At 47.8% G+C, this 15,685-nt stretch overlaps 1 protein-coding gene across 2 annotated transcripts in view; it reads right to left on the minus strand.

Moving 5' to 3' along the window:
• The window catches only part of LOC117310985 (BOLA class I histocompatibility antigen, alpha chain BL3-7-like), a 39,297-nt gene that overhangs the window by 21,146 nt on the left and 2,466 nt on the right, over nt 1-15,685 (minus strand). The gene's annotated exons all lie outside the window — the stretch shown is intronic.

A 15,685-nucleotide genomic window follows, 5' to 3' on the forward strand; every position in this document is an offset into this window, starting at 1 on the left:
TTCATCTCATAATTACTTCTAACCAAAAGCACTGCAACATCCTCTGTCTACATCCTTAACCTATAAAATCTGTTCCCTTCCGTCCTGTAAGTGAAACATGGACTGCACTGTAATTGAATATAACAGTTAAAACCTTTGGCCACTCACCATATAGAAAAAATCTGTTTGCACGTTGCTTTGTCCCTTCTATAGTGAGGATCAGAACATTCAACATCAGCACACGACGTGTACTTGCTTTTATTGATAGATACAGTTATAGGGTATAGGAATCTTCTGTTGTTTGGTCATATTTTTTTGATAAAACATTCTTATACAACTGAGCTATCAGAGCAGGTATACCCACATCTCTTGAACCCAGCAATTTAAATAAGGGACGTTCTTCTTAGGCAACTAGCATCTGCTCCCATGTCTTGAGAATACTAAACGACATGAGTCTTGATGAGACCACCTCTCATTACAGAAGCCAAAAGCACGCTTTCCTAACCTTTAGTGTTGCTGGGGCACAGGCAGGCATCCTATTCTCTGGCAATCTGGTGCACTTATGCCAGATTTTTCTTTAGGAGTTACTTACATGAAGAACTACGGCCTGTTCTATCCACTAATTTCCTGAGACCATTCCCTCCTCAACTCTTCATTCTCATCTCTATGTCCAGGAGAACTATACCCATCAGCTGGGTCTATGAATCCACCAAGATAGCTGCTGCCAAACCCAGCTCTGGCTCGACCCCTGTGTGTGTTCATTACTTCTTCCTCCTCTGCTCCCCACCAGATCACCCCCGCTCTCCACTAGCTTGTCCTCATGTGTGGTATGTTCTGTTTAGGTTCCGCCAACCCCAACCATCCTCTCAACCCCTGCGACCCCCTAGCTGCTCCTCCCTCTCACTGCAGCGCCCACAGTGACTCCCAGCTCTCTTGGGGCAGAATTTGCAAGCAGGTAGGCACACATATCCCTCCTTCTTTACACTCTACCAGCCCCAGTAACGTTTAATAAGTTTCCCTTTCTCTAAAATTAGCCAAATTTGTTTTCTGCTGCTTATACTTAAGACTACTAATTTAATATTAAGCTAAGTATCTATTTCTACCACCTCAAAACACAGCTGACATAAGACTGAACTTCAGGTCCAAGTGACCTCCAAAAACTCATATACACCTGAACCTCACATGGCTTCCACTCCCCCCTTATTAATGCAAAAATTATCAGAGCATAGCAGAAAGAAATAAACCAATTCCCACTCCAGATAGCTCAAGTCTCATAATGTATCAATGGTAAGCAGGTATGAGTTGCAAAACATTTACTGTTTCCTCAGCTGCTTAGAAGGATGGCAGGAGAAATTATGTGACAGAAAAGGTGCTCTAGAAATGGATATGGTTGTTGTAATCAATTCCTATTCGTGGCAGCGGCTGCAGTCCTATGATATAGTCACTCGTTCTCATACCTTTATCTCCGTGGCAGGTGAAGAACCAAATCAAAGTCAACTGAAGAGAAAAATTAATAATTAACACGCATTTTAATAAGTACTTTAAAGACATTTCAACCATTCCCTTGTAGAGAAAGCAGATCAAGCGTTACTACTCCCATTTTAGAGACAAAGCGGTGAGGACAAGAGAGTCCTGACTTCCGTAAGGCTCCAGTCATCTAAGCGCATTCAGAAACCCAGCAGGACCACCCAGCTGAGGCAGCGAGTTGGGAATGATGTAAAGGAGCAGAGGATCAATGCAAACACCCAGGGCTGTGCCCAGGAGGTCTCCTCTCAGGGTCTCAGCGTAAGTCTGGATCTCATGCAGTCAAGCCACAGGAAAGGGGAAATTCTCTCAGTGAAGGAAGATGAGAATTCATAGGGAAACTCTTGAGTTCTGGCATTGGTAAAGGTTACCTTCCCACCATCAAAATCCAGAGCAGCTCCAGTCAGCCTTGGACAGTAGAACAGGATCTGGCAAGGCTCAGGGCCGGTGCGTATATAGACCCCAGCTGAAGACAGCTGCAGAGTCCAGAACCCCTCCTCGGGGGTGAAGCTGAGAAACCCGTTTCTCACCACTGACTCTCCTGCCGCCCTCAGCAGGCAGAATTCTGGCCACATTCCATTGTCCTGCGACCATTCCCCTCCTACTGCTCCTTCTCACCTCTATATCCAGGAGAACTAGACCCATCAGGGATGCCTAGAAATCCACCAAGATAGCTACTGCCAAACACACCTCTGCTTCCACCCCTGTATTTCACTGCTTCTTCTTCCTCCCCTGCTCCCCACCAGATCCTGTCCACTGTCACTTCCTGATACACTTTGCCCCGCGTGAAGCCCTTACTGCCCAGCACACCGGGCTCCGGATCAAATCGCTGACCATGCTGCTATGTGTTCATCCACAAGCCAGTGAATATCATGCTCTTCCCATTTGGAAACACTGAGAGGAAGCCATTGGCTGTCTGGTAATTCAGGATGATCCTCACTGTGGGGACAAGGAGACGAATGTGTGGCATCACAAGAGACAGCAATTGAGATTTATCCCATAGGTTCTGGGGCCTTTATGACAATGGGGGTGGACTCCTCAGGGGAGCAGGCCAGAAACTGCTTGTGACCTTGTGCTCATACTATTAGCAACCATATCTGGAAAATGAAGAGAACACAGAAAATTCAAGGGCACAGGCAGTGTGATGAGACTTGAGAGGGCAAAACGGTAAGGACTGAGATCACTGCAGCTGCACAAATCTGGGGAAAGGTTTGTGGGTTTGAAATCTGAATTCTCGGGATAAAGAATTTGGATACATTAGTCACACGAAGACCTTCCTCTTTAAAACGAAAGAGCTGACCCATAAGTAATGGAGCTTCATAGGAAAGCTGCAATTAGCAAACTTCAGCCACTATCCCCTCCAGATGCTCACTTGTTTTATATTCCAGATCCCTCATCAATTTTCCTGGAATAAAAGTACCAAAGGACAGTAAGCAATTCTGACACCACATCTTCTAGGTTAAATTCTCTTACTGTTGGCTAATATAACTTTAGAAGGTGACAAAGCACCGTGAAAACTCAAGTGAAATAGAGAAATCAATTCAGGAGACACCCAGAGCTGTCCAGTCTAAAGTGGTTCATGTAAGTATCCCGGCCAACATCTGCTGAACCCACCTGGTGCTTCATTAAAGAGTCCTTCGGGCATATTCCCTGTTTTTAAACTAAGCCCTAAACTTCTAGTCCTAGACAATACTATTTCTCTCCACTCTCAAAGATACCTGTTTTAGATTCATTCTCCCAGTACTCCTTAAATTAAAAACAAATTTTTTTTTTCGGTACGCGGGCCTCTCACAGTGGTGGCCTCTCCCATTGCAGAGCACAGGCTCCAGAGGCGCAGGCTCAGCGGCCATGGCTCACGGGCGCAGCCACTCCGCGGCATGTGGGATCCTCCCGGAACAGGGCACAAACCCGTGTCCCCTGCATCGTCAGGCGGACTCTCAACCACTGCACCACCAGGGAAGCCCCTAAATATACATCTTTTAAAGCTTTAAAGTTAAAATTAAGGAAGTGCTGGGCAGAGATGTATAAGCTAAATATGAAATGAAAGAAATCTTAGGTCTTGATCTTATTTTCGAACAGGATTGTATTCAAAGCAAAAAATTATTAAGTGAGACTACAGAGGGTGTTTTAGGTTACTAAGAAAATTATAATCCACAATTAAGATATAACTCTCCTTAAAGGTCATACAGAAAAAATGTATTAAAATATAAAAAGCAAAAACTATAGGAATACAAGTAAAATGGGCAAAAACTCATTGCTAATAGGAATCTTTGAGTGATTTCTTCTAGTCCATAACATATCAAGAAGTCAAAAAATAAGTGTCAATACAAAATACCTAAATAACAAAACTACTAAGAAAACTTCATGGAGATATAGCAAATCCTATCCCAAGAACACAGAGAATGTACCTTCTTTTCAAATGTTTGGAACTGTCCAAAAGTTTACAACGTACAATACAGAAAGCCTCAATAAGTGCAGAATGGTAGAAATGGCAAAAACTTGTCTGGTCACAAGATTTAGAAACTATGAAACATAAAAGTATTAGGAAAAACCCTGCACACCACTGACAGGAAAAAAAAAAAAAAAGAGGCAGGGGAGTCCTTGAAGAGGATCTTATCCTGGAGGAGAATGTTGGACAGAGTTCTTACCTCCGTGTCCTGGACCTGGCTGTCTAGTGCTCGTTCCCTTCATCCGCTGCCTATAGGACGGTCCCTGCCTCGTGCTGGTTGGCAGCCAAACCATCAGGAGTTATGGTGTCTTGATCTTTGGAGTCGATGCTACTCAGCAAGCCCCTGTTGAGCCCTCCCTGCTTCGTCTACCACAGAGCCTCCAGAGCACAGGTGACACACCATCCCAGCCCTGACGGAGAGGTCACCCTGAGATCTTGGGCCCTGGGCTTGTACCCTCAGAGGTCACCCTAACCTGGCAGTGTGGTGAGGAGGACCAGACCCAGGCCGTGGAGCCTGTAGAGACCAGGCCTTCAGAGGACAGAACGTTCCAGAAGTGGGCGGCCCTGGTGTTGCCTTCTGGAGACGAGCAGAGACACACGTGCCACGTGCAGCACCAGGGGCTGCCTGCACCCCTCTTCCTGAAGTCCTGTGTGGAGGGATCTGAGGGGGAGCCTTCTTCTCAGGGAAGTAGGAGCCCTTCTGGGGACTTTCAGCAGGGTCAGGGCTCAGGTGTGAGGTCAGGGCCCCTCCCTCTCCTTTCCTCCTCAAAGCCGTCTTCTCAGCCCAACATCCCCGTCAAGGGAGCATTTGCTGGCCAGGTTCTCCTTGCAGCTGCTGTCAGTGGGTTTGTGTTTGCAGGAGTTTAGATGGGTCGAACTTTGCCTGCAAGAACTGTGCTCTAGAACTACAAGAGCTCAGCTTAGGAAGGGATTCTGGGTTTCATGGTTCTGACCCAAGGGTCTCTCGCCTCAGGGCTTGAACTGCAGCTCCTGTGCTCGTGACTTCTGCAGCCAACGTGCAGACATCCTGTTGTGCAGCAAAGCCTGGAGGGACCCTAGCTGGTGGGAGGCCAGCTGAGGAAGTGCAGGTGAGCTGGGAGGCTGGGGACCTGCTGGATCCCCCGAGCCCCAGTTCCAGGTCCGGCCAGTGTACGTGGCTGCCTTTGGACTCCAGGACCTTGATCTAAGTTCAGCTCACCTTCTCCCATGTGAGGGTTCCAGGAGCAGGGCCACATGAGGCCCAGAAAGTACCACATTGCCTGGGGAATGGGTGTATTTCTAGTGGGACAAAAATTCTCAGGTTGGTCTCCAGCAGGATCCTAAATGTTTTTACAAAGATGAAGTAGTATTAAGCCCAGTCCTACAATGAACTGGCAAATCTGAAGGGAGAGTGTAACCTGCATGTGTGTCTGTCTGTGTGTGTTCACATGCGGATAGAAATGTGTGTGGATGTCTGTGTATATGTGTGTGGGTGAGTGTACACAAGCATGTGTGGGCCTCTGCATGTGTATGTGTGTTTTTGTGGTGTGCGGGTGTGCATTGCTCTGATGCGTCCTCATCCTGGCCCCCACCCTGGCCTTCTCCAGGTGCCCCTCCCACCTCAGGGGATATAAGAGACAGGACAGCTCTCCATCTGCACATGAGTAAGAAGAGGCTGAGGTGATGAGTGTTGGGGAGAAGTGGTCCTCGTCCTCTCGGAAGAAAGAAACAGGAGCTGCATGCGTGGACTCTCTTCCTCCCCAGGATTTTGCCTTAATAAATGTGTCAGATACCATTTTAAGGGACTTACATGAAGCAAATCATTTAAATCTCATCAGAGTCCTCTGAGATAGGGACAGCTATCAACCCCATTTTACAGAGAAGGAAACTGAGGCCTCAGAGAGCTTGGCTGGCTCTCAGTTGGCTGAGCCATGACTCTAAGGAAGCGGTCTGACCGCTGTGCCCAGGTCTGTACTCACTCTGCTGTGTTGACTCCCATACACTGTTCACCAGCCTCACTAAGGGTCACCTCCTCTGGGGGCTCTGACAGCTTCCCTGTCCGCTCTGGGCTCTGAGACTGGCTGGGAGTCTATTGCGTTTCTCACACTCCCTATAGGTGTGTCCATGGGGTCTGAAGTGACAGGAGAGTTGGTTCTACATTGGCTGCTGGAGTGTGTTTGTCGGAGGTGGGGGGAAGTGAGGGTCACATCTGGGCTGGAGGGCCTCAGTGGTGTTTGCATCTGGGTGTGAGCTGGGCTTTCCAGATGCTGAAGGGTGACGACCAGCAGGGCCCATGCAGAGTTTACTCATCACTGTGTTATTCCATAGCCTGAAACCACGGCCCCTCGTGGGCCTGAGAGTCACAGGGGTGCTCACGCATCTCCTTCCCATCCCTGCTGCCCCGACTGCTCTTCTGCCAGCTGACTTCCTGGGAACATCTGCTGTCCAAGGTGACACATGAGGAGGGGTCTGGCCACAGCCCTGCTCACCAGCACTTCCTCCCACCCTGCCTGCTGCTCCCTTCTGGGGTCTCCTGGATGAACTGAGAGGACAGCAACTAGGATAGACAGAGAAGCTGACATTACGCTGGTAAAGAGAAAGCAGAATGTCTGTCACCAAGGGAAGGAAAGCGTTGCCTTAGGGAAGAAGACTGAGTAGTTTCTTGTGGGCTGTTACACTGGCAGCCTCAGACTTCTGCTGCATGTTGACAGGAGGCTGACCTTAATTTCCTGCCATGTAGGACTTGCCAACGCGGCTGCTTCCTTCCTCAGAGCTTGCAAGCAGTGAAGACAGTGGAAAGTCAGCCAGCAAGATGGGGTCTTGCTCTTCTATGATCTAATCTCAGGAGTGACATCCCTGTTGTCATATTCTATTGGTCAGAAGCAAGTCACAGGTCCCACCCACACTCAGGGGCGGAGAGCCACAAGGTGTGAACCCCAGGAGGCAGGGATCCTTGGGTAGCATCTCAGAGTCTGTCTGCACTGGGACATTCCAGGTCAGAGAAGCAGGAGCACGAGGTAGTGAGGACTCTGCCCTGGCCGTGTTCACACACGGATTGCACAGTCACTGAACAGTCATTGTCACTGCGGGTCCGCCTCAGGCAGGATGATCTGCAGAACTGACTTGTGTTTATCTGGGCACCGACCTGGATACAAGAATCAATGTTTTCATCGGAAAGGTTTCTCTCCAGTTCTGTGGGAATCTGAGAGGGTCCGCTCTGAATATTTGCCCCCTTACTTTTCAAACCTCCTAGACCTCTAGGAAAGTGCTGTCACTAAAGTCACCCACATTTTCTTCCCTGTGTCATCCTGCCAGCAAACCATGGGCTCCCACTATTCCTCACATCTTACTTTCATACAGGATCCCAGAGTCACTCCTTGTGATTCTAGTTTGTTGGTTTCCTCCCCTTCATCCAGATTATTTCTTAGTGATTTTCTCTCGTGTTGATTACTCAGTTTCATTAGGAAATTGTGTTCTCTAACTAACCCTTTCCACTAATTTTTGGACCAAATGGGCCAAGGTCATCTCTCCATTCCTCAGCTCACGTCCCACACAGGGACAGGATAAGAGTGGGGCTCCTGGGAAGTCATGGACTGGCACAGACCCTCATCGGGGTGAGACATTTAGGTCACCAAGGCATAGACCTTAGCTTTCTTTATGTCCCCGGCAGGGGGCAGCACACCCGGCACACAGTATGCTCTCAATCAGCTCCCTCCCTCCTGGAAGCTGTTTCCCCAACAACTAATTATAGACTATGTTGCATTTACCAGGTCATTTTACTCCATCGTGAGTTCCTTGATGTGTCACTCACTGAGGCCCAGCACAGGGCCTGACATCTAGTAACCGCCTAGTAAATGATTACTAAATGAGTGTGGGGTTTTCTTTGGTCATTCAACATTTATTTCAACTTACTAATACATGCATAAAGTTAAAAAAATTCATAGGACATAGAAGACATACAGTGAAATGTAAATTTCCTCCTCCATCCCATCCAAAACCCTTCCAAATTCCCTCCCCGGACACAGTAACTGTTACCAGTTTCGACAGTGTTATAGAGAGCGATTTCATTTTATCAGGTGGCATTTATCACATATTCTATCTGCAATTTGGTTATCAGTTAGCAATATATTGTAAGATTATTCTATTTTTAAACTACAAATCTGGCTCAGCTTAAGATATTGATAATAACAGTTCTCCACTGCTGATTAAAAAAAAATTAAGTATAGGGCTTCCCTGGTGGCGCAGTGGTTGAGAGTCCGCCTGCTGATGCAGGGGACACGGGTTCGTGCCCCGGTTTGGGAAGAACACACATGCCGCGGAGCGGCTGGGCCTGTGAGCCATGGCCGCTGGGCCTGCATGTCTGGAGCCTGTGCTCCGCAATGGGAGAGGCCACAACAGTGAGAGGCCCGCGTACTGCAAAAAAAAAAAAAAAAAATTAAGTATAAAAAATCATCTCCCTTCCATAGTAATAGAGTTCTTTTTCTGGACAAAGTCACCTAGAATAAAAACACATTCGGGACTTCCCTCGTGGCGCAGTGGTTTAGAATCTGCCTGCCAATGCAAGGGACACGGGTTCGATCCCTGGTCGGCGAAGATCCCACATGCCGCGGAGCAAATAAGCCCGTGCGCCACAACTACTGAAGCCTGTGCGCCTACAGACCGTTCTCGCAACAAGAGAAGCCACCGCAATGAGCAGCCCCTGCAATGCAGCTGAGCGGAACTAGAGAAAGCCCAGCAACGAAGACTCAATGCAGCCTAAATAAATAAATTAATTAATTAATTAAAGTAAAAAAAAATACCATTCAATCTCCACTACTTGTATCCTTTTGATTACGTTCTGGCCAATATGATGAAGCAGATGTGAACTTTAAAATTTTGCTCTTAAAGGGAAGAAACCTTTTTTCCTTCCCTGCTTTCCCTGGTTGCTCATGGACCATGAACATGGTCTTAGGTACCTTGGGTCATGCCAACAATGGCAACATCCCAGGGACAACAGAGAAGGAAGGTCAAGAAGACCTGGATGCCTGGACATCCTCGTGGTACAGAGCCACCCTAGCAGCCCTGGAACTGCCTGCCTCACTGTCATGGGAGCCACACACAAGCTTCCATCCTGTGAGACCACTGTTATTTGGTTTCTGCTGCACATACTGAATACATATCGGGAGAAAAGGACTTCCCAGGAGTGTGGGGCTGTGGTGGTCTGTTCTAAGATGAGCAGAGATATATTTACAGTGTCACCATTTGGGCTCCTGGGACATTATTGTAAATGGAGAAAGGGAGAGCTGGGCCAGGGCTGGGGGCGCAGCACAGGGAGACGGTTACCCTCCTCATCTTTCTAGCCATGGGGTCTGATAGGGGAGCGTTCGGGTCACCAGGTGTTAGAGATTTGGGAGCCTTCGTTTCTTCACTTCCCTTCTTGTCCTTTTCACAGACAGTTCTCTTGACATTCCAGCCAGGATGAGAATCCCTGCCTGTGGTCTTTTCCTCCTCCTCCTCCTGTCTGATGGCAGTGACTGTGGAGGCTGACATCTAGAGGAGAAACTCCTCAGGTAGGGAGAGAATGCAGCATCGGTTGTCATTGGGTTCCATCGGGAATCTCTGCTTCCCCAGCCAGGCCTGGACAGCCAGCCCTGAGACTGCAGACCCCAGGTCCCTCATATCTTTTTCCCTGGTGATCCCCAAATATACATTCATCACTTCCCCTATTCCATTTGTTACCAATGAGTCACTAGGTCCAGCTTATTTTCCAAAAGTATTAGACAGGGGCATAGGTACCAGAGAAGGGAGCATCGGGGACCAACTTAGAGTCTGCCAACCACAGGATGACTTTGGGACCATCCGACTACATGGCCTGTCACACGGCTGAGGGTAGCAATGCAGAGACCAGAATAAATAAGGAGTTCAAGTCAGAGGTTTTGGGGCTCACTTCACAGGAATCCAGATCAAAATTATATTCCCCCAAAACTGGCCCAATCTTCCAGGTAATTGGGGATTTTTAAAAAAGAGAACTTTGTAGGTAGAAACATAAACGTAGGAAATGAAAAGCCAGGTAGCAGCGCTGAGCGTTAGCGCTGTCTCACTGTCATTGACAACGATGCTTCCAGTTTCCGCAAGAACCACAGTGGTGAGTTAACTGGTACGTGATGTGACCACCACCCCTGCATCCTTTAAGTCTGTGAGGATGACGTTAACTTCCTTCATTGTCCCAAGACACAATATTGTCTTTAATGTTCTGTCATAGCTGAGCTTGGGAGGCTTTTTCAGGGGATTCCACTAAGCCTTTCTGACTAAAAGCTTTTACTTCACAGATTAAAAAAAAACAATATGAGGGGCTTCCCTGGTGGTGCAGTGGTTGAGAGTCCGCCTGCCGATGCAGGGGACATGGGTTCGTGCCCCAGTCCGGGAGGATCCCACATGTTGCGGAGCGGCTGGGCCCGTGAGCCGTGGCCGCTGGGCCTGCGCGTCTGGAGCCTGTGCTCCGCAACGAGAGAGGCAACAGCGGTGAGAGGCTCACGTACCGCAAAACAAACAAACAAACAAACAAAAATACAACAATATGAGCTCTCTGGGTGACATTTCCAATTACAGCTCATAAGCTTGAGAAAACCAAAGGTAAGATTTTTCCAGATTTGGATGATGCCCTAAGGATAAAAACAACTTTTCCCTCTGGGTTATTACCCACGTTTATATTTTGGCCTGAACAGTTATTCTCTTGGTACTGTACTTATGGAAGCTTTTTATACTTTATTATTTGTTTTCACTGGAAGAGGCAGCCTTAAAACAAGTTCTGTCGCGGTACTGGGAATGGAGTCTCCATGACCTATTTTTTCACTCCTGCTATTTATCTGGCACCATGGTAGGTGCGAGAATACAAGTCCACCCAAAGCAATGATTCTTTATCACTTGTGTGAGCCAGTGCTGGTTTGTGAAATGTTTGTTCTCAGCTCACAATAAGAAACACACAGACATTAAAAGTGAGTGTAAGCAAGTAAACTTCTACCTTTATCTTGTCCCAGACTGGTAATTGCCAAGAAAAAGATGAGCATGTATGTCATGTCATTGGATCTGCTAAGACAGTTGGATCATTAGTTCCTCATGGACCAGAGATTGAGTAACTTGGTGTCTAAACTACTACTGATACTTTTTAAAGACTTTTGTGGGGATCACATGTAAACTGATAAGTGATATGGATACTTTCCCCAGAAAGATGTGCATGTACAAAGAAATATGAAACAGGATAAAATGTCAGTGTTTATGTATGGATCCCATGAAGACTTATAGATCTTGCTTTTTTAAGCTTAGAAAGAGACAAAGGTAGGGAGAGGACATTTTGAGTAAGCATTTCATTATTGAAAAATGCACTCTGCTTAACTGAGTATAAACTGGAGTAGACAGAAGCTGGACCCCATAACAGAACATCACAGAAGAAGTTGAAAGATGTCATTTATTACTTTTTCATCCATCCAACCTGATTGCTTACAATGTACCAGGTCAAGTGCTCGTCTAGATCACTGCTGCAAAAATTGGAATTTGTCATTCTTTTTCCCTTCCTCACCTTCAACCTCCACCCCTAGAATCTGTACCCTCTTCCCAAGTTAGGGGAATTTCAAACTTGAAGATCTTGGTAGGAGGTAGAGACCACCTCCTTCCATAGGAGAGAAAAACCTGCTTCCAAACATTCTGGCAGGTTGAAACAGCCTGAGGCTCCACCAGGCAGGTGACCCCATGCTGGACTCTGACTCAGGACGTGGTGACACAGAGAGGCGGGAACTGTGCTGAACGCTTTGGCACATGTGGCAGAGGCAGCAGTAGTGTCATCCAGTTGTCAGGAGCAGCAGAGACAGCAGGACGAGCCGCAGGGCGCGCTGTCCAGTATCAGGGCTGACAGTGCTGTGAAAAGTGGCATCTGTGCCCACCTGCAGGGGCAGGGGTTCCTCTGTGGGACCCGACCTGGGTGGGATTGTGGATTCTGTTCCTGGCTGTGTAGTCTCAGGGCTGTTCTGTGGCTTTTTCCTGAATAAAACAAAACTACAATCAATCTCTCTTCCCCGCGCTCTGCCCCCTCCCCTGTTCCATTTAGAACAATTTGAAACACTTTTTTGCCCATAAAGAATTGCATGAGAATACCATGTAGCGAAACTCTGAGAGAGCAGGGATTCAGAGACTCTTCCCCGCTGCTTTATTGAGATATGATTGATCTACAATATTAAGTAAGTTTATGGTATACAACTTGTTGACTTGATACACTTTATATTGCAAAATAATTACCACTGTAGCATTAGCTTCCAACTGTATCATGCCCCATAATCACCTTTTTCGTGTGTGTGGAGAAAATTTAGGTCTACCCTCTTAGAACTCAAAAGCTTTTCTTTATGCTGAGTGGATAACTGCTTCTTAAATTTTCCACCTGGCTATACTGCATGGTAGAGAAAACATGTATCTCCCAGAAAATGTCCTGCCTTTTTCTTCCCAGGGAAGAAACATTTCAATACGGATGTAAAACCCCTCCCCACCCTGATTACTCTCTGATCCCTGACCTCAGTGGATCCCAATCTGCCTGAGCCTCAGGACTGCTTGTAGGGATTCTGACAAAGTACTCAGCCTCTTCCCCGACCCGCCATCTCAGAATGTGGGCATGAGGTCCAGGAATCCCTTATGAACAAGCCCTACAGGTGAGGCTGATGCACAGCCACGTGGGAATCCTGGTCGACATCGTTGCTACTAAATGTGTGATCTGAAGACCAGCAACATCAGCACCAAACTTGTTTAAAATGCAGATTCTCACGCTCCCTTCCACCTGAGGTGTGCAGGTGGTGCACAGGAAGATCGGGACCCCCTGGTCTCTTTGCCGTCTAGACTCGGTGTTCAGAACCGTGCGGTCTGCTTGGGTGTGTGGTCTGATCAGATCGCATAGCGCTGGGGGGTCCAGGGTTCAGTCCTTGTCCTTCCTCTTCTGTAGCCAATTCTCCCCTGGTGACCTCATCTGTTCACAAAGCTTTAAACCTCATTTATAGGGTGTCACTTCCTCCAACTATTTCCCCAGCCAGGTCATCTCACCTGAACCCCAGACTCAGTTTGTACTTTCCTAAAGCGAATGCCACTGCTGTGGCCTCTTCAAATATGCTGCTTCCAGAGTCTCCCCATTTCTGCGGAAGGTACCCCACATGTCTACTTGCAAATCTCAAAATTTGGGGTCTTCCTTCATTCTGCTTTCTTATAACCCAAATTTCATCCATTAGGAATTGCTGTAAAACGCCACTTTCAGAATAGATCCAGAATCCAATCAGTTACTATTACTTTCCCTGCTCACACCCCAGACAATCACCAGTATCTCCTGCCTGGACACTGCACCATTTCCTAGTTTCCTCTATGGAATGTCTTGCCCTTCACCTCCTGATTCTGCCCAGCAACCAGATGTTTCTAGAGAGTAGTCACACCAGGTCAATCTTCTGTTCAAACCATCTTGTAGGGGCTTCCCTGGTGGCGCAGTGGTTGAGAGTCTGCCTGCCGATGCAGGGGACACAGGTTCGTGCCCCGGTCCGGGAAGATCCCACATGCCGCGGAGCGGCTGGGCCCGTGAGCCATGGCCGCGGAGCCTGCGCGTCCGGAGCCTGTGCTCCACAACGGGAGAGGCCACAACAGTGAGAAAGGCCCGCGTACCGCAAAAAAAAAAAAAAAAAAAAAAAAAAAAAACATCCTGTAGACTCCGCACCCTTACTCAGACAAAATCAAAACCCTTCTAATATTGTCTAGGTCTATATGATCTGTCCGGACACTGCATCTCATCTCAATTCCTCTCTCCTCCAGCTACGATGGCCTCCTCACTCTTCCTTGAACACGCAGACACTCTGCTGCCCTAGTGCACTGGCACTGGAGGCTCCCCTGCCTGGAGAGAACTTGCCCCAGACATCCTCGTGGACATACCTTCATGTCCTTCACATCTCTACTCAAAGGTCACCTTCTCAATCAGGCCCACACTGACCACCCTAGTAAAACAGACATCATCCCTGTCCCCACACACTTACACGCTGGGTCACCTTCCTCAAAGCACTTACCAACTTTTAATGTAAACACTTCCCTCACTTACTAGTCTCATAGTGCACTCTGCCCTGTCCCCTAGAGCATATACTCCACACGGCTGACAAGTTTTGTCTGTTCTTAGTTCCCTGAGGTTTCCTAGATGCAAAAATAGTGTGTCATGTACCTGGCACACAAAAATATCAATTGAATGATCAGTGTAGAGCACCTCCCTATTCTAGAGACAGTGTCTTTATTAACGTGACCTCAGGCCACATGCTGTCTTGTGGCAGCTACAGCACAACATCCATTTGCAACGACATCAATGCCGCCTGTACTTTTCTCAGAAGGGCTGATCTCCCCTCCCTCCCACACCAATCAGTCTGCACACCACACACCATGCTCCTTCTCGCTTCAGAAAAGAATATCCTGCACTCATGCGTCCTATATTCCAACATACCCTGACTCTGTTAGACTCTGCTTTCTAAATCCATCAGTTTGGATTGGAGTCAGCACTAGGCTTACAAGATCTAAGGGCAGAAGAGGGGCCAGGCTGCAGAGAAGAGAGAAATCCAGCAAGAATTAAGTCAAGATGAGAGACATTGACTCTCTCATCTCATATTGGGTCCCTTCTGTTTGCAAATTCCAGAATCTGGTTCCTTTTAAAAGATGGGGAAAAGTTGGAAAGAAGAATCCAGCAGACATCTCTAGAAGGAGAGCAAGAGCTGGATGAGGCTGAAAATTGCTCTCTTGATACTACTGAGAATCCTGTGTGCAGGGCCCCCTTGGACTTGTGGGGACAAGACAGGCAAAATGACTCCGGCTGCTGTCAGAGATGGGGACACCCAGAGAAGAATGAGACCAAACTCTGCACATGAAAAGCAACAGTCATTATTCCAACGACAACAACAAATAAATAAGCAAAAAATAAACACGCACGATAAAGACAGGGTCCGAGGATGGGAGCAAGGCCCGAGCCAAGGCTACCTGGTTACAGGAAGCCCTTGCTGCCCACAGTCCTGGAGACAGTACGAGGCCCAGCTGATTTCTGAGCCTCTGAGATCACAGGTCCTGGTGGGACAAGGTTCTACTGAAGTGACGAGGACAAAGGAACAGAGCAAATGACCTGGCAGAGCAGTGACCTCATCAAAGCCCACGATGCAGTGAGCACTGAGTGGGCACAGGCTGCGTCCACACTCAGCTCCTCACCGCCTCCTCCTGTCCCACCTGCAGCAGACACAGCACAGCAAGCACACAGATTCTGGAAGGTTCTCAGCACTTCCATTTATTTTCTCTCTCAAACTTTAAGAATCCTTTCCTTTATTATCCCAAAAACGCCTCATGGCAAGAATTAGAAAAAACAAAATTCATATACAGATTTTATTTCCAACAGGCAAGTTAAGACATTATTATTCAGTGCACCACGAAGTTAAGACAGGGATGGAGGTGGCCCAGCCCTGCCTCTGCTGGAACAGGCAAGTGGATCAGGGAAGAGAACATAGGTCCGGGTGGGGAGGGGTCGTGGTGGGCAGGGGTGGGCCAGTCTCCCCACCTCCTCACATTATGCTACGAGGAACACAGACATTCAGATGCAGCTGCAGAAAGAGGAGTCACGGGATCTGAAGCCACATAGTGGGACCGTGCATTACTCAGTCCCACGAGGCTGCTGTCTCACACTGTGAAAGAAAATAATCATGAACAAATTCCGGTCAGTCATGTAAGTGCTGACCTTCCCAA

The sequence above is a fragment of the Tursiops truncatus genome, unplaced genomic scaffold, assembly GCF_011762595.2.
Source record: "Tursiops truncatus isolate mTurTru1 unplaced genomic scaffold, mTurTru1.mat.Y mat_scaffold_93_arrow_ctg1, whole genome shotgun sequence".
NCBI classification, from domain to species: domain Eukaryota; kingdom Metazoa; phylum Chordata; class Mammalia; order Artiodactyla; family Delphinidae; genus Tursiops; species Tursiops truncatus.